The 25,293-nt window shown below is 45.7% G+C and overlaps 1 protein-coding gene across 3 annotated transcripts in view; it reads right to left on the bottom strand.

The window, feature by feature from the left end:
- Positions 1-21,040, bottom strand: part of SH3RF2 (SH3 domain containing ring finger 2) — a 297,259-nt gene extending 276,219 nt beyond the window's left edge. For all 3 annotated transcript variants that reach the window (XM_063928116.1, XM_063928115.1, XM_063928114.1), the window contains exon 1: positions 20,952-21,040. The gene's annotated coding sequence lies outside the window, so the exon portion shown is untranslated. The remainder of the gene's footprint in view (positions 1-20,951) is intronic.
- Positions 21,041-25,293: the final 4,253 nt, after the last annotated feature.

Genomic DNA, 25,293 nt, shown 5'->3' on the forward strand with positions numbered 1-25,293 from the left:
CTGGGCACAACTAAGAAAGATTTAGGACTACCTGGTGTGCACTGGTTCCTCCCTCTATGCCCCTCCTCCAGACCTCAGTTAAAATTTTGTGTCCGGCTGAGCTGGTTGCACACTATGAGCTCTTAGAAAGAAAGTATATTTAGGTTTTTATTTTCAGTGAGATCTGCTGGCAACAGACTCACTGCTTCGAGGGACTGAGGGGAGAAGAAGCGAACCTACCTGCTTGCAGCTAGCTTGGGCTTCTTAGGCTACTGGACACCATTAGCTCCAGAGGGATCGAACACAGGCCCAGCCTCGGTCGTCCGGTCCCGGAGCCGCGCCACCGTCCCCCTTGCAGAGCCAGAAGCAAGAAGAACGTCCAGAAAATCGGCGGCTGAAGACTCCGGTCTTCATTAAGGTAGCGCACAGCACTGCAGCTGTGCGCCATTGCTCCCCATGCACACCTCACACTCCAGTCACTGATGGGTGCAGGGCGCTGGGGGGGGGAGGCGCCCTGGGCTGCAATATAAATACCTTAGCTTGGCAAAAAAACACATAATATAGTCAGGAAGACTATATATGTGTAAAATCCCCTGCCAAATATATCCTGAAAAAAGCGGGAGAAGTCCGCCGTGAAGGGGGCGGGGCTATCTCCCTCAGCACACTGGCGCCATTTCCTCTCACAGCTCCGCTGGAAGGACGCTCCCCAGGCTCTCCCCTGCAGTTTCCAGGCTCAATAGGGTAAAAAAGAGAGGGGGGGCACTAAATTTAGGCGCAAATTGTGTATTATAGCAGCTATAGGGGAAAAATCACTGTGTAGTGGGTATCCCTGTATTATATAGCGCTCTGGTATGTGCTGGCATACTCTCTCTCTGTCTCCCCAAAGGACTTTGTGGGGTCCTGTCCTCAGTCAGAGCATTCCCTGTGTGTGTGCGGTGTGTCGGTACGGCTGTGTCGACATGTTTGATGAGAAGGCTTATGTGGAGGCGGAGCAGGTGCCGATAAATGTGATGTCACCCCCTGCGGGGTCGACACCTGAATGGATGGACATGTGGAAGGAATTACGCGACAGTGTCAACTCCTTACATAAAAGGTTTGACGACATAGCAGATGTGGGACAGCCGGCTGCTCAGCCCGTGCCTGCCCAGGCGTCTCAAAAGCCATCAGGGGCTCTAAAACGCCCACTACCTCAGATGGCAGACACAGATGTCGACACGGATACTGACTCGAGTGTCGACGACGATGAGACTAGTGTACATTCCAATAGAGCCATTCGTTATATGATTACGGCAATGAAAAATGTGTTGCACATTTCTGATATTACCCCAGGTACCACAAAAAAGGGTATTATGTTTGGGGAGAAAAAGCTACCAGTGGTGTTTCCCCCATCTGATGAATTAAATGAAGTGTGTGAAGAAGCGTGGGCTTCCCCCGATAAAAAACTGGTAATTTAAAAAAAGTTACTAATGGCGTACCCTTTCCCGCCAGAGGACAGGTCACGTTGGGAGACATCCCCTAGGGTGGATAAAGCGCTCACACGTCTGTCTAAAAAGGTGGCACTACCGTCTCCGGACACGGCCGCCCTAAAGGAACCTGCGGATAGTAAGCAGGAGGCTATCCTGAAGTCTGTATATACACACTCAGGAATTATACTGAGACCGGCTATTGCTTCAGCATGGAGCTGCAGCTGCGTGGTCAGATTCCCTGTCGGAAAACATTGATACCCTAGATAGGGACACTATATTGCTAACCGTAGAGCATATTAAAGACGCTGTCTTATACATGAGAGATGCACAGAGGGATATTTGCCGGCTGGCATCTAAAATAAACGCGATGTCCATTTCTGCCAGGAGAGGATTGTGGACTCGGCAGTGGACAGGAGATGCAGATTCTAAAAGGCACATGGAAGTTTTGCCTTACAAGGGTGAGGAGTTGTTTGGGGATGGTCTCTCGGACCTCGTTTCCACAGCGACAGCTGGGAAGTCAGCATTTTTACCCCATGTTCCCTCACAGCCAAAGAAAGCACCGTATTATCAGGTACAGTCCTTTCGGCCCCAGAAAGGCAAGCGGGTTAGAGGCGCGTCCTTTCTGCCCAGAGGCAGAGGTAGAGGGAAAAATCTGCAACATACAGCCAGTTCCCAGGAACAAAAGTCCTCCCCCGCTTCCTCTAAGTCCACCACATGACGCTGGGGCTCCACAGGCGGAGCCAGGTACGGTGGGGGCCCGTCTCAAGAACTTCAGCGACCAGTGGGCTCGCTCACGGGTGGATCCCTGGATTCTGCAAGTAGTATCTCAGGGGTAAAAGCTGGAATTCGAGACGTCTCCCCCTCGCCGTTTCCTCAAATCTGCCTTGCCGACGGCTCCCCCGGACAGGGAGGCAGTGCTGGAGGCGATTCACAAGCTGTTTTCTCAGCAGGTGATAATCAAGGTACCCCTCCTTCAACAGGGACGGGGTTACTATTCCACAATGTTTGTGGTACCGAAACCGGACGGTTCGGTGAGACCCATTTTAAATTTAAAATCCTTGAACACTTATATAAGAAGGTTCAAGTTCAAGATGAAATCACTCAGGGCGGTGATTGCAAGCCTGGACGAGGGGGATTACATGGTATCACTGGACATCAAGGATGCTTACCTGCATGTCCCCATTTACCCTCCTCACCAGGAGTACCTCAGATTTGTGGTACAGGACTGTCATTACCAATTCCAGACGTTGCCGTTTGGTCTGTCCACGGCACCGAGGGTATTTACCAAGGTAATGGCCGAAATGATGATACTCCTTCGAAAAAAGGGAGTTTTAATTATCCCGTACTTGGACGATCTCCTTATAAAGGCGAGGTCCAGGGAACAGTTGTTGATCGGAGTAGCACTTGCTCGGGAAGTGCTACAACAGCACGGCTGGATCCTGAATTTTCCAAAGTCGCAGCTGGTTCCTACAACGCGTCTACTGTTCCTGGGGATGGTTCTGGACACGGAACAGAAAAAAGTGTTTCTCCCGGAGGAGAAGGCCAAGGAGTTGTCATCTCTAGTCAGAGACCTCCTAAAACCAAAACAGGTGTCGGTGCACCATTGCACGCGAGTCCTGGGAAAGATGGTGGCTTCTTACGAAGCAATTCCTTTCGGAAGGTTCCATGCAAGGATCTTTCAGTGGGATCTGTTGGACAAGTGGTCCGGATCGCATCTTCAGATGCATCGGCTGATAACCCTGTCTCCAAGGACCAGGGTGTCGCTGTTGTGGTGGCTGCAGAGTGCTCATCTTCTAGAGGGCCGCAGATTCGGTATACAGGACTGGGTCCTGGTGACCACGGATGCCAGCCTTCGAGGTTGGGGGGCAGTCACACAGGGAAGAAACTTCCAAGGACTATGGACAAGTCAGGAGACTTCCCTACACATAAATATTCTGGAACTAAGGGCCATTTACAATGCCCTAAGTCAGGCAAGACCCCTGCTTCAACACCAGCCGGTGCTGATCCAGTCAGACAACATCACGGCGGTCGCCCATGTAAACCGACAGGGCGGCACAAGAAGCAGGATGGCGATGGCAGAAGCCACAAGAATTCTCCGATGGGCGGAAAATCACGTGATAGCACTGTCAGCAGTGTTCATTCCGGGAGTGGACAACTGGGAAACAGACTTCCTCAGCAGGCACGACCTCCACCCGGGAGAGTGGGGACTTCATCCAGAAGTCTTCAAGCTGATTGTAAATTGCTGGGAACGGCCACAGGTGGACATGATGGCGTCCCGCCTCAACAAAAAGCTAAAAAAATATTGCGCCAGGTCAAGGGACCCTCAGGCGATAGCTGTGGACGCTCTAGTGACACCAGTCGGTATATGTGTTCCCTCCTCTGCCTCTCATACCCAAGGTACTGAGAATAATAAGAAGGAGAGGAGTAAGAACTATACTTGTGGTTCCGGATTGGCCAAGAAGAGCTTGGTACCCAGAACTTCAAGAAATGATCTCAGAGGACCCATGGCCTCTGCCGCTCAGTCAGGACCTGCTGCTGCAGGGACCCTGTCTGTTCCAAGACTTACCGCGGCTGCGTTTGACGGCATGGCGGTTGAACGCCGGATCCTAAAGGAAAAGGGCATTCCGGAGGAAGTCATACCTACGCTGATTAAAGCTAGGAAGGAGGTGACCGCAAACCATTATCACCGCATATGGCGAAAATATGTTGCGTGGTGTGAGGCCAGAAGGGCCCATATGGAGGAATTTCAGCTGGGTCGATTTCTGCACTTCCTACAGTCAGGGGTGACTATGGGCCTAAAATTGGGTTCCATTAAGGTCCAGATTTCGGCTCTGTCGATTTTCTTCCAAAAAGAACTGGCTTCACTGCCTGAAGTTCAGACATTTGTTAAAGGAGTGCTGCATATTCAGCCCCCTTTTGTGCCTCCAGTGGCACCTTGGGATCTCAACGTGGTGTTGAATTTCCTTAAGTCACATTGGTTTGAGCCACTTAAAACCGTGGAACTAAAATATCTCACGTGGAAAGTGGTCATGCTGTTGGCCTTGGCTTCGGCCAGGCGTGTGTCAGAATTGGCGGCTTTGTCATGTAAAAGCCCTTATCTGATTTTCCATATGGATAGGGCGGAATTGAGGACTCGTCCCCAATTTCTTCCTAAGGTGGTATCAGCTTTTCATTTGAACCAACCTATTGTGGTGCCTGCGGCTACTAAGGACTTGGAGGATTCCAAGTTGCTGGACGTAGTCAGAGCCCTGAAAATCTATGTTTCCAGGACGGCTGGAGTCAGGAAAACTGACTCGCTATTTATCCTGTATGCGCCCAACAAGCTGGGTGCTCCTGCTTCAAAGCAGTCTGTTGCTCGCTGGATCTGTAGTACGATTCAACTTGCACATTCTGCGGCTGGACTGCCGCATCCTAAATCTGTAAAAGCCCATTCCACGAGGAAAGTGGGCTCTTCTTGGGCGGCTGCCCGAGGGGTCTCGGCTTTACAACTTTGCCGAGCTGCTACTTGGTCGGGTTCAAACACATTTGCTAAATTCTACAAGTTTGATACCCTGGCTGAGGAGGACCTTGAGTTTGCTCATTCGGTGCTGCAGAGTCATCCGCACTCTCCCGCCCGTTTGGGAGCTTTGGTATAATCCTCATGGTCCTTACAGAGTTCCCAGCATCCACTAGGACGTCAGAGAAAATAAGATTTTACTCACCGGTAAATCTATTTCTCGTAGTCCGTAGTGGATGCTGGGCGCCCATCCCAAGTGCGGATTGTCTGCAATACTTGTATATAGTTATTGCCTAACTAAAGGGTTATTGTTATGAGCCATCTGTTCGTGAGGCTCAGTTGTTATTCATACTGTTAACTGGGTATAGTATCACGAGTTGTACGGTGTGATTGGTGTGGCTGGTATGAGTCTTACTCGGGATTCCAAAATCCTTTCCTTATTGTGTCAGCTCTTCCGGGCACAGTTTCCTAACTGAGGTCTGGAGGAGGGGCATAGAGGGAGGAGCCAGTGCACACCAGGTAGTCCTAAATCTTTCTTAGTTGTGCCCAGTCTCCTGCGGAGCCGCTATTCCCCATGGTCCATACGGAGTTCCCAGCATCCACTACGGACTACGAGAAATAGATTTACCGGTGAGTAAAATCTTATTATCTATATACTCCAAATTCACAAAATAGTAATTACTGACTAGTGGGCTCTATAAATGTTCACCCATAACTAAACACAGAACACAGGAACATATATACATTATATAAACAAAAGTATTCGGATGCCTGACAATTACACCAACAGGAACTGTAATGACATTGCATTTAAATACATATACTTTAATACAGAGTTGGTCCCCCTTTTGCAGATATAACCATTTCCACTGTTCTTGAAAGGCTTTCCACAAGAATTTGGAGTGTTTCTGTGGGAATTCGGGCCCATTCATTCTGTCGAGCATTTATGAGGTCAGGCACTGATGTTGGACAAGAAGGCCTGGCTAGCAATCTCCGTTCCAGTTCATCCCAAAGGTGCTCAATGCGGTTGAGGTCAGGGCTCTATGCGGGCCAGTCAAGTTCTTCCACACCGAACTTATGAAATCATGTCTTTATAGTCCTTTCTTTGTACACTGGGGCACGATCATGTTGGAATAGAAAAGGGCCTTCCCCAAACTGTTGCTACAAAGTTAGAAGGGATTGGGTATGCTTGACCGGCGGTCAGCATACCTCCGCCAGTATTCCGGCAGCGGAATGCCGACTGTCGGGATTCTGGGGGTGCGGGATTACCGCTGGTCACATAACTACATCCTGTTACAAGCTTAGCATTGTTCAAAATGTCTTGGTATGTTGAACATTAACATTGCCCTCCACTGTAGATAAGGGTGGTCATTGCAAGTTGTTCGCTCGCTAGCAGTTTTTTGCAGCCGTGCAAACGCTATGCCGCCTCCCACTGGGAGTGTATTTTAGCTTAGCAAAAGTGCGAACGAAAGGATCGCAGAGCGGTGGCAAACTTTTTTTGTGCAGTTTTAGAGTAGCTTCAGACCTACTCAGCGCTTGCAATCACTTCAGACTGTTCAGTTCCTGTTTTGACGTCACGAACACTGCGGTCGCCCAGCCACGCCTGCATTTTTCCTGGCACGCCTGCGTTTTTCCGAACACTCCCTGAAAACGGTCAGTTGACACCCAGTAACGCCCTCTTCCTGTCAATCACTCTGCGGCCAGCAGTGCGAATGAAAAGCTTCGCTAGACCTTGTGTGAAACCACATCGTTCGTTGCATTAGTATGACGCGCACGCATTGCGCTGCATACCCATGCGCAGAAATGCCTTTTTTGCCTCATCGCTGAACAGCGAACGAATGCAACAAGCGATCAACTTGGAATGACCACCAAGGGGCCTAGCCCACACCCTGAAAAACAGCCCCATACCATTATCCATCTTTCACCAAACTTCACAGTTGACATTATGCAGTCAGGCAGGCAGGGCCGGACTGACCATTCGGTACTTCTGGCAAATGCCAAAAGGACCGATAGGCTTGTGGGCCGGTCCTGTAAGTCAGAGAGTCGGGAAGGCCACGGGCAGCTCAGTCTCCGTTTCTCTGCTCTGGCCGCTCCCCCGCCTCCCCTCTCCATGGCATGCCCCCTACTTTAGTGCCCGCATGCCTCCGCCCCCCTGCCCATCTTCATGGAAATGGGGGCATGCCACGAGTCCACGTCCCCCTGACTTGCTGCACTCCCCCCCGACTATAGTGCCCGTGTGGCCCTGTACACAGCGCACGTGCCTCTGGCATGTGCATGCACATCCCAGGGCCGAATTCGGACCCCAGTCCATCCCTGCAGGCAGATGACGTTCCCCCTGTATCCACCAAACCCAGAGTCACCCATCTAACTGCCAAACAGAAGCATGATTCCACAGTACACGTTTCCTCTGCTCCACAGTCCAGTGTCGGTATGCTTGGCATTGGACCTGGTGATGTGAGGCTTGCATGCATCTGCACGGCCATGGAAACCCATTCTGTTAAGCTCCCGCCGCATGTTTTATATGCTTACATTAATGCCAGTGGAAGTTTGGAATTCCTCAGCAATGGAATTAGCAGATTGTTGGCGTCTTTTACACACCATGCTTAGACTTGTTGACCCCACTCTGTGATTTTACGTGGTCTTCCGCTTAGTGTCTGAGTTGCTGTTGTTGCTAAATGTTTCCACTTTCTAGTAATATCACTTACAATTGACCATGGAATATCCAGCAGGGATGAAATTTAATGAACCGTCTTATTGCAAAGGTAGAATTCTATTACAGAACTCAGTGATTTTATACACCTGTGGCCATGCTTGGACTGGCCACAGGGGCACAGGGGAAAACACCGGTAGGCCCTCCTGCCTGGGGGCCCACCTCCTCCTCTAAGTATCAGGTTCCAGACTGTGCACTTGAATTATACATTATACATATGTTACCTTATACTGGACTATAGTGTATTTTCTAGAGTGCACTACTAATAAGTAATCTGGTACATTATCATGCATGCAGCGGCTGAATTTATTGTGTATATTTATGAAAGTGCCCAGACGTTGCACTCTCTAATCATTGGTCAAACCAATGAGGTGGCAGGCCACACCCCCTCTGCAGACTGGCTACATATCTAAACATGGGCCCATACCACTGCATTCCCCCGGTGGGCCCTACATGCCTCAGTCCGACACTGCCTGTGGCAACGGGTCTGATTGAAACACCTGAATTCAATAATTAACAGGTGTGGCCAAATAGTAATTTTTTGAAAAGTACTTTATCCATTTTCACTGGGCAACAAAATCCATAAAACAAGCACCCAAACAGTTGTAATGGGAGCTATCTGCACCAACGCAAATCTAATGGGGAAAGTGTTCTGTATTATAGCTTAAAACAAATGGGAAAGTTGGGGGCATACCACTTTGTGAAATGTACTATGTTGAAAAGTGATTACACACCTAAGATTTAATGGATGAATATAGTATACGGCTTACTGCTGCCGAAGGATTGTTTCTCCTAATATATTTGCTAAACGCAAGAACAGGTGGTGTATTTTCAACAAGTAATAATTACACACCACACCCAATATAAATGTTTATACATACAACGCATTGCCCAGACATATAATTAAAATGATATCATAAACAAAATCAGTTTTTCTTTAACTTTTTTTTTTAAAGTTTCATATTTCCAAATGTGGCCCAGAGACAAATAGTATTTTAAAAGACACAACAGCAATGAAAAACATCAATTCTATCAGCAGCGATAGAGAAGGAAGAGTGTTAAACATTTTATTGTATAAGAGAGACAGCTAATAACTATTAAATAAGATATTGGGTGAAGGATGTGCACATAGCAACTTTAAGTAGTCCTACTAAAAACTACCAGTTATTGGTGGAGTTCATTAAGTTATGGTAAAAATACACCTTTTCATTTATGGGTTGATAGGAACTCATACAGCTATAAAACAAAAACACAATTATACTCTAAAGGAATAAAGGAATTAAAAACTATACATGAGGAACACGTTGCTACAAACAGGGACGTAGCCAGAAATTTGTGGGCCCCATAGCAACATTTTGAGGGGGTCCTTGTGCCAATGCTTCTAAAGAGACACCTCTCCACAGCAGTTGTTAATTTTATGCCCCATAATAGTGCCCTAGTTATTTTATGAACCATAGTAGTGCCCTAGGTCACATTATACAACACATTACCCCCAATTTACATTATGACATACAGTGTCCCCAGTTCATATTTTGTCAGACTATGGTGCCTCCACTTCATATTGTACCACATTACAGTGCACCAGTTCACATTATATAATATTATAATCCCCTCCAGTTCATTTTATACCACATTACAATGAGCAGTTCCAGGGGCATAACGAGATATATTGTAGACCCCAAGGCAAAAGTTTGTAAGGGTCTCTATGTACCACCCAAATGTTGAAAAATGTATATAACACATGTAACTTTGGTGGGGAAGGTGGCCCCATAGCAGCTGCACTGCCTGCACCTATGGCAGCTACGCCCTTGGCTACAAAATTACCTGAAAACACTGAAACAAACAAAAGAGAATCACAAATAATTTCCCAACTCAAAAAATAAATAAAAATATATGGCTCTGTTTACAGATCTCCTCTACAGCCATGGGAGGCCAGAGCGGGACAACACTTTCAATGGGAGGCAGTTACGTGACCGACGGTCAGGAGACTGCCAGTCACAATACCGACGCCGGAATCCCGCCCCCCTCACAGTCCCGACAGTTGACATGCCGACTAATAGGGACTATTCCCACTCGTGGTGTCCACAACACCCATAGAGTGGGAATATAACCTGTGGAGAGCACAGCAAGCCACCAAGTCCGCATCGCTGCAGGGGTTTCATTGTGCTTGCCCACCCCGCCAGACATCTAAAAGCTGGGATCCTGGCGTCGGTATGTTCTCCTGACCGCCGATCACGCATACCTAACCCTTTTCAACACATTTGTGGAATTCAATAGATTTTTCAACTCGCACCCCCCCTCCCCTTCACCCCTGCGTGAACAGTAAACCGTCTGAGTGCTCAAACAAGACTTTTTGCGTTGTGCCCATTAGTTTGGTTGGGTCGGCTAAACCCGACCTCTTTTGCTATCACAGCAATAAAAAAAGATCAGCTAAATATCGCCCTGTGATCTCCAATCACTTTAGAGGGAAGATCGGACGCGATATAGCAACTGAATTCCCCCCTTAATGTAGATAAGTATGAAATGATTTCTCTTTTATTTCATGTAAATTAAGTGTTGTCAATTGTGTTGTCATATTACTTAGCACACATTCTCTGTGGGGAGACTTGCTAATCAGACAGAAACTGTGGAGGGACATTTTGAACTCCCAGTACAGTGCCAGCTGTACATTATCTTTGACTCTAGCAGAATTTGTGCATATATATGTGTGTGTGTGTGTGTGTGTGTGTGTGTGTGTGTGTGTGTGTGTGTGTGTGTGTGTGTGTGTGTGTGTGTCCTCTTACATTATTGCTGCAGTCGTGGCAAACAGCCCCTCTTTGAGAGCCAGATCCAATGAGTGTTGGGTGTCTTTTCTGCCAAAAATGCTCATTTGCAATGTGATGCAGATGCAGCTAGGATGCACCAGGACACTGTGCTGATTAATTTAATATGACACTTGTACATCTGTGTGCGACTTAAGGCCCATACACACTAGAGATGAGCGGGTTCGGTTTCTCTGAAACCGAACCCGCACGAACTTCATGTTTTTTTCACGGGTCCGAGCAGACTCGGATCCTCCCGCCTTGCTCGGTTAACCCGAGCGCGCCCGAACGTCATCATGACGCTGTCGGATTCTCGCGAGACTCGGATTCTATATAAGGAGCCGCGCGTCGCCGCCATTTTCACACGTGCATTGAGATTGATAGGGAGAGGACGTGGCTGGCGTCCTCTCCATTAGAAATTAGATTAGAAGAGAGAGAGAGATTGTGCAGAGTCAGACAGAGTTTACCACAGTGACCAGTGCAGTTGTTGTTAGTTAACTTTTATTTATTTTAATATATCCGTTCTCTGCTATATCCGTTCTCTGCCTGAAAAAAAACGATACACAGCAGCAGCCAGTCACACAGTGTGACTCAGTCTGTGTGCACTCAGCTCAGCCCAGTGTGCTGCACATCAATGTATAAAAGGCAAAGCTTATAATAATTGTGGGGGAGACTGGGGAGCACTGCAGGTTGTTATAGCAGGAGCCCCCAGGAGTACATAATATTATATTAATTTAAAATTAAACAGTGCACACTTTTGCTGCAGGAGTGCCACTGCCAGTGTGACTAGTGGTGACCAGTGCCTGACCACCAGTATAGTAGTATATTGTTGTATGTATTGTATACTATCTCTTTATCAACCAGTCTATATTAGCAGCAGACACAGTACAGTGCGGTAGTTCACGGCTGTGGCTACCTCTGTGTCGGCAGTCGGAACTCGGCAGGCAGTCCGTCCATCCATAATTGTATTACAATATATACCACCTAACCGTGGTATTTTTTTTTCTTTCTTTATACCGTCGTCATAGTGTCATACTAGTTGTTACGAGTATACTACTATCTCTTTATCAACCAGTGTACAGTGCGGTAGTTCACGGCTGTGGCTACCTCTGTGTCGGCAGTCGGCAGGCAGTCCGTCCATCCATAATTGTATTATTATTATAATATATACCACCTAACCGTGGTTTTTTTTTCATTCTTTATACCGTCGTCATAGTGTCATACTAGTTGTTACGAGTATACTACTATCTCTTTATCAACCAGTGTACAGTGCGGTAGTTCACGGCTGTGGCTACCTCTGTGTCGGCAGTCGGCAGGCAGTCCGTCCATCCATAATTGTATTATTATTATAATATATACCACCTAACCGTGGTTTTTTTTTCATTCTTTATACCGTCGTCATAGTGTCATACTAGTTGTTACGAGTATACTACTATCTCTTTATCAACCAGTGTACAGTGCGGTAGTTCACGGCTGTGGCTACCTCTGTGTCGGCAGTCGGCAGGCAGTCCGTCCATCCATAATTGTATTATTATTATAATATATACCACCTAACCGTGGTTTTTTTTTCATTCTTTATACCGTCGTCATAGTGTCATACTAGTTGTTACGAGTATACTACTATCTCTTTATCAACCAGTGTACAGTGCGGTAGTTCACGGCTGTGGCTACCTCTGTGTCGGCAGTCGGCAGGCAGTCCGTCCATCCATAATTGTATTATTATTATAATATATACCACCTAACCGTGGTTTTTTTTTCATTCTTTATACCGTCGTCATAGTGTCATACTAGTTGTTACGAGTATACTACTATCTCTTTATCAACCAGTGTACAGTGCGGTAGTTCACGGCTGTGGCTACCTCTGTGTCGGCAGTCGGCAGGCAGTCCGTCCATCCATAATTGTATTATTATTATAATATATACCACCTAACCGTGGTTTTTTTTTCATTCTTTATACCGTCGTCATAGTGTCATACTAGTTGTTACGAGTATACTACTATCTCTTTATCAACCAGTGTACAGTGCGGTAGTTCACGGCTGTGGCTACCTCTGTGTCGGCAGTCGGCAGGCAGTCCGTCCATCCATAATTGTATTATTATTATAATATATACCACCTAACCGTGGTTTTTTTTTCATTCTTTATACCGTCGTCATAGTGTCATACTAGTTGTTACGAGTATACTACTATCTCTTTATCAACCAGTGTACAGTGCGGTAGTTCACGGCTGTGGCTACCTCTGTGTCGGCAGTCGGCAGGTATCCAATACTAGTATCCAATCCATCCATCTCCATTGTTTACCTGAGGTGCCTTTTAGTTCTGCCTATAAAATATGGAGAACAAAAAAGTTGAGGTTCCAAAATTAGGGAAAGATCAAGATCCACTTCCACCTCGTGCTGAAGCTGCTGCCACTAGTCATGGCCGAGACGATGAAATGCCAGCAACGTCGTCTGCCAAGGCCGATGCCCAATGTCATAGTACAGAGCATGTCAAATCCAAAACACCAAATATCAGAAAAAAAAGGACTCCAAAACCTAAAATAAAATTGTCGGAGGAGAAGCGTAAACTTGCCAATATGCCATTTACCACACGGAGTGGCAAGGAACGGCTGAGGCCCTGGCCTATGTTCATGGCTAGTGGTTCAGCTTCACATGAGGATGGAAGCACTCAGCCTCTCGCTAGAAAACTGAAAAGACTCAAGCTGGCAAAAGCACCGCAAAGAACTGTGCGTTCTTCGAAATCCCAAATCCACAAGGAGAGTCCAATTGTGTCGGTTGCGATGCCTGACCTTCCCAACACTGGAGGTGAAGAGCATGCGCCTTCCACCATTTGCACGCCCCCTGCAAGTGCTGGAAGGAGCACCCGCAGTCCAGTTCCTGATAGTCAGATTGAAGATGTCAGTGTTGAAGTACACCAGGATGAGGAGGATATGGGTGTTGCTGGCGCTGGGGAGGAAATTGACCAGGAGGATTCTGATGGTGAGGTGGTTTGTTTAAGTCAGGCACCCGGGGAGACACCTGTTGTCCGTGGGAGGAATATGGCCGTTGACATGCCAGGTGAAAATACCAAAAAAATCAGCTCTTCGGTGTGGAGGTATTTCACCAGAAATGCGGACAACAGGTGTCAAGCCATGTGTTCCCTTTGTCAAGCTGTAATAAGTAGGGGTAAGGACGTTAACCACCTCGGAACATCCTCCCTTATACGTCACCTGCAGCGCATTCATAATAAGTCAGTGACAAGTTCAAAAACTTTGGGTGACAGCGGAAGCAGTCCACTGACCAGTAAATCCCTTCCTCTTGTAACCAAGCTCACGCAAACCACCCCACCAACTCCCTCAGTGTCAATTTCCTCCTTCCCCAGGAATGCCAATAGTCCTGCAGGCCATGTCACTGGCAAGTCTGACGAGTCCTCTCCTGCCTGGGATTCCTCCGATGCATCCTTGCGTGTAACGCCTACTGCTGCTGGCGCTGCTGTTGTTGCCGCTGGGAGTCGATGGTCATCCCAGAGGGGAAGTCGTAAGCCCACTTGTACTACTTCCAGTAAGCAATTGACTGTTCAACAGTCCTTTGCGAGGAAGATGAAATATCACAGCAGTCATCCTACTGCAAAGCGGATAACTGAGGCCTTGGCATCCTGGGTGGTGAGAAACGTGGTTCCGGTATCCATCATTACTGCAGAGCCAACTAGAGACTTGTTGGAGGTACTGTGTCCCCGGTACCAAATACCATCTAGGTTCCATTTCTCTAGGCAGGCGATACCGAAAATGTACACAGACCTCAGAAAAAGAGTCACCAGTGTCCTAAAAAATGCAGCTGTACCCAATGTCCACTTAACCACGGACATGTGGACAAGTGGAGCAGGGCAGGGTCAGGACTATATGACTGTGACAGCCCACTGGGTAGATGTATGGACTCCCGCCGCAAGAACAGCAGCAGCGGCACCAGTAGCAGCATCTCGCAAACGCCAACTCTTTCCTAGGCAGGCTACGCTTTGTATCACCGCTTTCCAGAATACGCACACAGCTGAAAACCTCTTACGGCAACTGAGGAAGATCATCGCGGAATGGCTTACCCCAATTGGACTCTCCTGTGGATTTGTGGCATCGGACAACGCCAGCAATATTGTGTGTGCATTAAATCTGGGCCAATTCCAGCACGTCCCATGTTTTGCACATACCTTGAATTTGGTGGTGCAGAATTTTTTAAAAAACGACAGGGGCGTGCAAGAGATGCTGTCGGTGGCCAGAAGAATTGCGGGACACTTTCGGCGTACAGGCACCACGTACAGAAAACTGGAGCACCACCAAAAACTACTGAACCTGCCCTGCCATCATCTGAAGCAAGAAGTGGTAACGAGGTGGAATTCAACCCTCTATATGCTTCAGAGGTTGGAGGAGCAGCAAAAGGCCATTCAAGCCTATACAATTGAGCACGATATAGTAGGTGGAATGCACCTGTCTCAAGTGCAGTGGAGAATGATTTCAACGTTGTGCAAGGTTCTGATGCCCTTTGAACTTGCCACACGTGAAGTCAGTTCAGACACTGCCAGCCTGAGTCAGGTCATTCCCCTCATCAGGCTTTTGCAGAAGAAGCTGGAGGCATTGAAGAAGGAGCTAACACGGAGCGATTCCGCTAGGCATGTGGGACTTGTGGATGCAGCCCTTAATTCGCTTAACAAGGATTCACGGGTGGTCAATCTGTTGAAATCAGAGCACTACATTTTGGCCACCGTGCTCGATCCTAGATTTAAAGCCTACCTTGGATCTCTCTTTCCGGCAGACACAGGTCTGCTGGGGTTGAAAGACCTGCTGGTGACAAAATTGTCAAGTCAAGCGGAACGCGACCTGTCAACATCTCCTCCTTCACATTCTCCCGCAACTGGGGGTGCGAGGAAAAGGCTCAGAATTCCGAGCCCACCCGCTGGCGGTGATGCAGGGCAGTCTGGAGCGACTGCTGATGCTGACATCTGGTCCGGACTGAAGGACCTGACAACGATTACGGACATGTCGTCTACTGTCACTGCATATGATTCTCTCAACATTGATAGAATGGTGGAGGATTATATGAGTGACCGCATCCAAGTAGGCACGTCACACAGTCCGTACTTATACTGGCAGGAAAAAGAGGCAATTTGGAGGCCCTTGCACAAACTGGCTTTATTCTACCTAAGTTGCCCTCCCACAAGTGTGTACTCCGAAAGAGTGTTTAGTGCCGCCGCTCACCTTGTCAGCAATCGGCGTACGAGGTTACATCCAGAAAATGTGGAGAAGATGATGTTCATTAAAATGAATTATAATCAATTCCTCCGCGGAGACATTGACCAGCAGCAATTGCCTCCACAAAGTACACAGGGAGCTGAGATGGTGGATTCCAGTGGGGACGAATTGATAATCTGTGAGGAGGGGGATGTACACGGTGATATATCGGAGGGTGAAGATGAGGTGGACATCTTGCCTCTGTAGAGCCAGTTTGTGCAAGGAGAGATTAATTGCTTCTTTTTTGGGGGGGGTCCAAACCAACCCGTCATATCAGTCACAGTCGTGTGGCAGACCCTGTCACTGAAATGATGGGTTGGTTAAAGTGTGCATGTCCTGTTTTGTTTATACAACATAAGGGTGGGTGGGAGGGCCCAAGGATAATTCCATCTTGCACCTCTTTTTTCTTTTCTTTTTCTTTGCATCATGTGCTGATTGGGGAGGGTTTTTTGGAAGGGACATCCTGCGTGACACTGCAGTGCCACTCCTAGATGGGCCCGGTGTTTGTGTCGGCCACTAGGGTCGCTAATCTTACTCACACAGCTACCTCATTGCGCCTCTTTTTTTCTTTGCGTCATGTGCTGTTTGGGGAGGGTTTTTTGGAAGGGACATCCTGCGTGACACTGCAGTGCCACTCCTAGATGTGCCCGGTGTTTGTGTCGGCCACTAGGGTCGCTAATCTTACTCACACAGTCAGCTACCTCATTGCGCCTCTTTTTTTCTTTGCGTCATGTGCTGTTTGGGGAGGGTTTTTTGGAAGGGCCATCCTGCGTGACACTGCAGTGCCACTCCTAGATGGGCCCGGTGTTTGTGTCGGCCACTAGGGTCGCTTATCTTTCTCACACAGTCAGCTACCTCATTGCGCCTCTTTTTTTCTTTGCGTCATGTGCTGTTTGGGGAGGGTTTTTTGGAAGGGACATCCTGCGTGACACTGCAGTGCCACTCCTAGATGGGCCCGGTGTTTGTGTCGGCCACTAGGGTCGCTAATCTTACTCACACAGCTACCTCATTGCGCCTCTTTTTTTCTTTGCGTCATGTGCTGTTTGGGGAGGGTTTTTTGGAAGGGACATCCTGCGTGACACTGCAGTGCCACTCCTAGATGGGCCCGGTGTTTGTGTCGGCCACTAGGGTCGCTTATCTTACTCACACAGCGACCTCGGTGCAAATTTTAGGACTAAAAATAATATTGTGAGGTGTGATGTGTTCAGAATAGGCTGAAAATGAGTGTAAATTATGTTTTTTGAGGTTAATAATACTTTGGGATCAAAATTACCCCCAAATTCTATGATTTAAGCTGTTTTTTAGGGTTTTTTGAAAAAAACACCCGAATCCAAAACACACCCGAATCCGACAAAAATAATTCGGTGAGGTTTTGCCAAAACGCGTTCGAACCCAAAACACGGCCGCGGAACCGAACCCAAAACCAAAACACAAAACCCGAAAAATTTCAGGCGCTCATCTCTAATACACACTAGAGGATATCTTACAAAGATATGAGTGATATCGATGGTTTTGAATGATCTGGTCGTTCAGATCATTCATATCATTCTAGTGTGTACACAGCAAATGATCAATGCGTGCACCCGTGCATGCAGCTCATTTCCATCAATCCAAGCACAGCAGATCGCTCGTTGTTCATATAATTTGTAATAAAGCTTGGTGCGTACACTCAATTTTGTTTGTCAGGGAGTTAAAGGCAAATTGATCAACTTCCACATTGTACATCTTTCACATTGGTCATGTCTTCTGCAGACCCTCCAACATGACCCGCCCCACTAGGTACAAAATGCTCTTTTCCTGGACTTCCCTCTTAATTTATCATTTCCATCACCTGTGTTGAACTAGTTAAATGATAAGAAAGCTGTTTCTTCACAGGTGATGGCAATAATAAATTAAGAGGGAAGTCCAGAAACAGAGCATTTTGTACCTAGTGGGGCGGGTCATGTTGGAGGGTATGCTTCTAGTGTGTATGGGCCTTTAGTCTTTGAATCTGTACACAAAGTGCAACAATGTAGCAGTTGAGCTTTTTTCCAATACAAGTTCTGTGCTCCTACATATACAGACTCATTTGCACACAGATATACAAGTGTTGCATATACAGGTTGAGTATCCCATATCCAAATATTCCGAAATATGGAATATTCCGAAATACGGACTTTTTTGAGTGAGAGTGAGATAGTGAAACCTTTGTTTTTTGATGGCTCAATGTACACAAACTTTGTTTAATACACAAAGTTATTAAAAATATTGTATTAAATGACCTTCAGGCTGTGTGTATAAGGTGTATATGAAACATAAATGAATTGTGTGACTGTACACACACTTTGTTTAATGCACAAAGTTATAAAAAATATTGGCTAAAATTGACTTCAGGCTGTGTGTATAAGGTGTATATGTAACATAAATGCATTCTGTGCTTAGATTTAGGTCCCATCACCATGATATCTTATTATAGTATGCAATTATTCCAAAATACGGAAAAATCCGATATCCAAAATACCTCTGGTCCCAAGCATTTTGGATAAGGGATACTCAACCTGTAATATTAATTCTCACATTCTCCTAGTGCATCCTATTCACATTGTGTTGCAACTAAAACGTATTTTGGGCAATAGAAAAAAAACCTGCCTAATGCTAGCAGAGCTCCATGGGTCCTGTCAGCTCATGTCAGCTCACTAGTGCCAGGCACCTCCGCTGCGTGGCGTATTAAGGCTAGATGTATGAAGACAAATCTGTATATTAGATAAACATAATCTTTGACTAACAGAATTTGAGAATTCTTACATTTTGTCAATTTTTGAGGAGGTTTCAAAAGACAATTGCTACAAAATCTCTTACATCTAATCATAATTCTATATGTCATTTTCATTTACCACATGCCAACCACCTGCCAACATAAAACGGCTGAGCAGTGGTTTCTTAAGTCTGAGCTAACATTTTCAGATGGCATCATAGCAAACAGGAACATGGTCACAATTCTTCTAGCCTGAGATCCAGGAAAGTAGCCCAGAAATCTCATATTTGCTCCTGACAGTTTGGTAGCAGCACTTCATATTAAAAGCTGTTGGACAGATGGAAAAGTTTGACATCATTGCAGTGACACCTGAAGGCCTTTCCCAGAAGGAGACAGCCCAGTAACATATGCAGTTCATAGAAGCAGCTCTAATAGACCTATTACAACTAATGTCAAAATAAATGTTTAGCACTACTAAAAAGATTTCAAAAAGTACAAAAATAGACCCAATTCATTCCAATTACCCACTAGATTTTGTATTGTGGCATCTTTTACCATTTTATCTAAAAATAAATGGGCTAGCATTAACTTTGGTTTTGTTTTTGTTTTTTGTAAAGGAGGTCAGGTAATAAATAGTATATTTTTACCAAACTGTGCTAAAACAAGCAAACAAACAAATCAAAACACATTTATTCTAATATTTATCTGATGTAATACATTATACAAAAGTTATATACAATGTTTTATGTTATTATTGAAAAAAAAAAAAGATGCACTCACAAACTGGACAATTTGCTTGGACATGATTGTGAGTAGGGTTGTCATGAAGTGGTTAAAGACCAGACTTAAATTTTAACTGCAATATACACTAAAAACGCATTTTGTTATATACATGTAGATCATTGGCCTTTAACAACTGCTATTAAGAATTCTTTGTCAAGTCAACTACAACATAGTCAATACACAACACAATAAAAATGTGTTGCCTACTTCATGCTTGTAACCACACTGCAGGTAAAACACACTGGGGTAAATTTACTAATGGGAGTTGGTGATGTTGCCCATAGCAACCAATCAGATTCTATTTATTATCTTCTAGAGGCAGCTAGATAAATGTTAAGTAGAATCTGATTGGTTGCTATGGTCAACATCACCAGTTCTAAAAAAAACTCCCACCTTAGTAAATTTACCCCATTGACTTAACAAAGTGCAAAGGCCTATTTTTCAATATGAGGCAATAGGACTGGTTTTCTGTTGTGGCTTATTGCAGCCATCATTTATCAACAAAGTCTTGCAGAGGCAGCTGGGAGATACTTCACTGAACCAGTCTTGTGATAGGGCGAAGCCTATTTATTGCATAAACACCTATTTATTTCACTGGAATTAGGGGTGTTTTCTGCTTTATAAATAGAACTCAAAACTGGCAGTTGCCACAGAAAATGATATACAGGTATGCTGAATAGTGATTATTTTATGTCGCAAACTCACAAAAAGTGTTCCATATATATCTATTCACTATATAGGTTGAGTATCCCATATCCAAATATTCAGAAATACGGAATATTCCGAAATACGGACTTTTTTGAGTGAGAGTGAGATAGTGAAACCTTTGTTTTTTGATGGCTCAATGTACACAAACTTTGTTTAATACACAAAGTTATTAAAAATATTGTATTAAATGACCTTCAGGCTGTGTGTATAAGGTGTATATGAAACATAAATGAATTGTGTGAATGTAGACACACTTTGTTTAATGCACAAAGTTATAAAAAATATTGGCTAAAATTACCTTCAGGCTGTGTGTATAAGGTGTATATGCAACATAAATGAATTCTGTGCTTAGATTTAGGTCCCATCACCATGATATCTCATTATGGTATGCAATTATTCCAAAATACGGAAAAATCCGATATCCAAAATACCTCTGGTCCCAAGCATTTTGGATAAGGGATACTCAACCTGTATATATATATATATATATATATACACACATACATACATACATATACTGTACATATATGCTAAGCAGATATATAGAAACCTGAGGCAATCCTACCATGCCATCTCAGCTCATAGTTTGCTATACAGTACAGTAAGTGGTACTGTATTTCCTACCATAATATAAAGTGTGGAATATATGTCACATGTGTCAAAAAAAATCAATACACCGTACATCACTCACCTCTTTCAGTTATTACGTTTAACAACTTTTTATTATGTTATATACTGTAGTTACAGATTTCTTTTCACACCTGTCTGTGAGCTGCATTTATAGTATACAGTAGTATATGCATGTATTTCCCCCACCAGTGTCATCACAGAGCTCTGACAGCTGCATAGGACACTCTGTATTAGTACGGGCACTAAGAACATCTGTAAGATGCTGGAAGTACTGTACACAGGTCACAGTCACCTCATCGTGTACAAACTCTGACAGCACATCACCTCACCCACTACTGTGTGTGTACCCCATTGCTGTGTCCGGCAGCATAGACCTGTACAGAGTGACTGACCTTTCCCGTGCACCAGGCGGCGTCCCCAGAACTGCTGCTGCTGCTTTCCTGCAACTGTGCTGCACGACACGCTGAAACACACTCATTCTGTGCACAGCCCTGGGAACCCTTTCATTGCCGGCCTACAGTAGGTAGTTGGCATGATTCCCGGAGAGGAAGTGGAGAACTGTGAATAGATCCCCATTAGCCTAAACACACTGCCTGGGAGTTCATTAGAGGGATTAAACTGATATTCTCCGTATGATCTCTCAGCAATAAAACGTGCCTGGGCATTGTCCTGCTGTGTACTGTACAGGAGGGCTGCTAGTTACACAGACAGAGTCGCTTTACAGGATGTAAGAGTAGAAAGATACTACTAAATGATTTTATTATCCTATTAGCCTACTGTACTGTATTCCAATTTCCAACCCAAACCCCCCAATTGTTTGAAAATCCAATGTGTGAGACTTTTATCCATACATGTGAAAGGGGGTAATCGGTTATTATTTATAATGAGTTAAAACAGTCACTCATTTAGCAATTGTTCATGGGGAGATGATGTACTCCACAATGGGAGATACTAGCTGGGACTTTGATATAGTAAGCAGAGCTGTTTTAATGGAATACATACGATTTACTAGCAGACAGGGTGCTGGCTGTCAGTATACGGTCTGTCGGAATCCCGACAGAGAGTCCCCTCGTGGGCTCGCTTCGCTTGCCACAGGTTATGTTCCCAATTAGTTGGTGACATGGACCAACCAACCAAGTGGGCATAACCGGAGGTTAACAGTGATTCTGGGCATCGGTATTTCACAGGGTGTCGGGATTCTGGTGTCAGTCTCTTGAACGTCGGGATCCCGACAGCTGGTATTTTAACTGCTTCCCGTTTTAAGATCCAAGGGCATTGCCCTCATGTATATCATATTGCCATTATTAGTGTGGAGTTGAAGGGGTGGCGGGACAGTAATGGGGGGGAGGAAGGGGGGGGGTCTGAGAAGGGATGGAGAGTAATCACACCCAGAACTTAGAACATTTAGAGTTTTAATAATTAAAATAAAAACATATATAAATAAAATTCAGTCTATCAGCATTGTGACATAGCTGAGAGCCCATATATTGGGATCTGGTCAGGATCCCAGCAGCCGGAATGATGACACCGGAATCCCAAATGCCAGCCTCCCTGGTGACACCTGACATCAACGCCACCCTTGACAGGATACCGTTTGGACAGGGACATGGATTACAAGCTCCAGAAAGAAAGACCTTGTTGCAGGAAGCTGGTCCGGACCATTCCGGTTTCTACCCAATCCCAAAAATAGCTCCCAACTGGACCTTTGAACAAGGCCAAACAGTGGCTTAACTCCCGCAAGCAGTGACTTGGAAAATTGATGCAAAAAATGGGCAAACAAAATAGTTGCCTCTGAGGTGTGTTTATCTAAAGGGACCTGTTATTATTATAGTCAAAAAAAGTATTAAAATAAATGTGCGGACTCTCCACCTGCTCCAGAAAAAGTGCTTTCACCTAGCTTGGTAGTAGAAAAATCTGGGTGACAATGATCATGGGGATCCAGTCAAATTTTTCACTACCAGCCCTAGGCATTACCAGCCATCCCTGAGCAATCTTACATACTGTATAGTGAAACAGGTTACTGTACTAGTCAGTGGTCGAAGTGGAAATTTTGAAGTAGGGGTATGGAAAAGTGAAGGTTGCAAAGTGGGGGTGGCCACTCAAAAGGGAGCGTGTCCTTAAGTGTAGTGTACCATACCATATACCCCTTATACACATTATGCACCATAATAGTAGGACCCCTTATACTATCTAGTACTGGTGCCCCTTACACATTACGCCACACAGAATGAGCCAAAATTCACAACACACCACACAGTATGAGCCAAAATTCACATTATCCCACACAGGATGAGCCAAAATTCACATTATTCCACAAAGTATGAGCCAAAATTCACATTATTCCACATTATGAGCCAAAATTCACATTATCCCACAGAGTATGAGCCAAAATTCACATTATTACACACAGTATGAGCCAAAATTCACATTATTCCACACAGTATGAGCCAAAATTCACATTATTCCACACAGTATGAGCCAAAATTCACATTACACCACACAGTATGAGCCAAAATTCACATTATTCCACACAGTATGAGCCAAAATTCACATTATTCCACACAGTATGAGCCAAAATTCACATTATCCCACACAGTATAAGCCAAAATTCAGGAACAGGGAGAGTGACAGCAGGGACAGGGAGAGTGACAGCACGGACAGGGAAAGTGACAGCACGGACGGGGAAAGTGACAGAGGGACAGAGTACAGAGAGAGTGACAGCAGTGACAGGGAGAGTGACAGAGGAACAGAAAGAGTGACAGAGGGACATAGGGAAGCAGGGTAACATTACCAAGTGAGCAGCGGAGGTGCAGAGGGGGCTGTGGTCAGCGGCTGTGCAGAGGTTGTAGTTCGCGGTGGAGAGGAGGAGGCCATGGGTGGCGGCGGTGCGGAGAAGGCCCTGGGCGTCGGCGGTGCAGAGTAGGAGACCATGGGCGTCGGCGGTTAGAAGGAGACTATGGGCGGCAGTGGCGGTGAGAAGGAGGCCATGGGCGGTAGCGGTGATGAGAAGGAGACCATGGGTGGCAGCGGCAGTGAGAAGAAGACCATGGGTGGCAGCGGCGGTGAAAAGGAGGAGTTCGGTGCAGCTCTGGTGAGGTCTCTATGACCGCCGCCTTTTGAAATCTGCCGTGGACCGGCAGCCAATAAGGAGCGGCCGCGCAGCTGCTCCTGATTGGCTGCTGGTTCCACAGCTCAAGTTGGCGCTTGAACAGCGCAGAATTTGAAAGTCAGCGGCGGCGGGGGTCTTCAGTGCTCGAAGTGCCGGTATGCCATACCGATGTATACCGGCCCACTTCGAGCACTGGTACTAGTAATATACAGAGATAGCAGCATTTTTTCTTTTTAAACTGTGCCATGTAATATTCACTTTGTTCTTTAATGATCTGCAAATGTGAGGTTTGCATGCTTCACCAGTGGTAGGTAGGATTTCTATCTTTCTGTTCCACTGTAGTTTTTTATTGGCCATGCTGCTCTTGGTTGCATTCTTCCTAAATTTGGTGAGGCTGGTGTAAGAAAGACAATGCTAAGTTCATCAGTGACTAATGAGTGGAAATCGTTGTACGTTTCTCACTCCAGGCAGTAAAAGACCTCCTTGGCATAATATCATCTTTGATGGAGAACAAGTACTGAGAAGTAGAAATGCTGGTGGCAGATGATTTATTGATATCTGCCATGCTATCTGCATGATAATATGCAAATGGTAACTGTGCTATTAATTTCTGAAGATAGTTCTTAGAACACTGTCAGGGAGCAATTTACATATCTTACAGGAAAACAATGTTTGGTATTAATATTTATTATAAGCTCATGCAGTGTTCCCTGTATGTATTAGAACTGTGGGGCTAATGCAGGTGAGATCCATTCTGGTTTGCTTAGTGCATCTAGTGCCAAATCTCCCTGCAATTATCCAGAAAGTGGACACATATGTATGCGCCTATGCAGACTGGGATACAAATGCATTAGTCCCATATGTGCCCAATTTTAGCAGGATAGACCCTCTATTTGGGAACTGTCCCGCTGTCCCACCCGCGGGACGCAGTGTCCCACGGTTGGTGTGGAGAATTAGCAGGTTGGGAGACCTCTCTGACTCGCTGAGCAAGTGGTGAATAGATGCTGTGCACATGCGCGCAGCGTCAAATCAGCGAATAGAGGGTCTGGGGGCTACCGGAGCACTGGGCAAATAGGTCCCATTATGATGAAAACTGGACGCATGACTAATGGCAATGGCATTTCCACACCCCCTGCTGTGAGGCCATGACCCCTAATTTTGGGCAGCTACAGAGAGTTGGGAGGTATGCAAATGCATGTACAGTATCGCTGTGAAAGTTGTATTGTATGCAGGTGTAATACAGGATTCTGCTGATGTCAGCTGTCAGTACTAGCAAACTTATGATTGGTCTTTTGTGAATGCTCCAGTGATATTGATAGATGCTTCATTTTTTTTGCTAGTGCATATAATATGCTTATGTATGTGTATTTAAGCTAGTTTCTTTTATGTGCATGAGATGGAGGGATGTAGTTGGCCCAGGACAGTGCTTAAAGTGGTCCTAGAGGGGTGGTGGAACTCACCCCCCCTCCAAGGCGCCCATGCAACAAAGTTATTGCACGTGCCGTAGACGGGTGCTGCAAAAAAGGGGCGTGGTCTCAAAAAGAAAGGGACGTGGTCACACAATAGTAATAATGCTCACAGTAGAAGCACCCCGTAATACACATAATGCCCACAGCAGTAGCGCC

This window comes from Pseudophryne corroboree, chromosome 6 (genome assembly GCF_028390025.1).
Source record: "Pseudophryne corroboree isolate aPseCor3 chromosome 6, aPseCor3.hap2, whole genome shotgun sequence".
NCBI classification, from domain to species: domain Eukaryota; kingdom Metazoa; phylum Chordata; class Amphibia; order Anura; family Myobatrachidae; genus Pseudophryne; species Pseudophryne corroboree.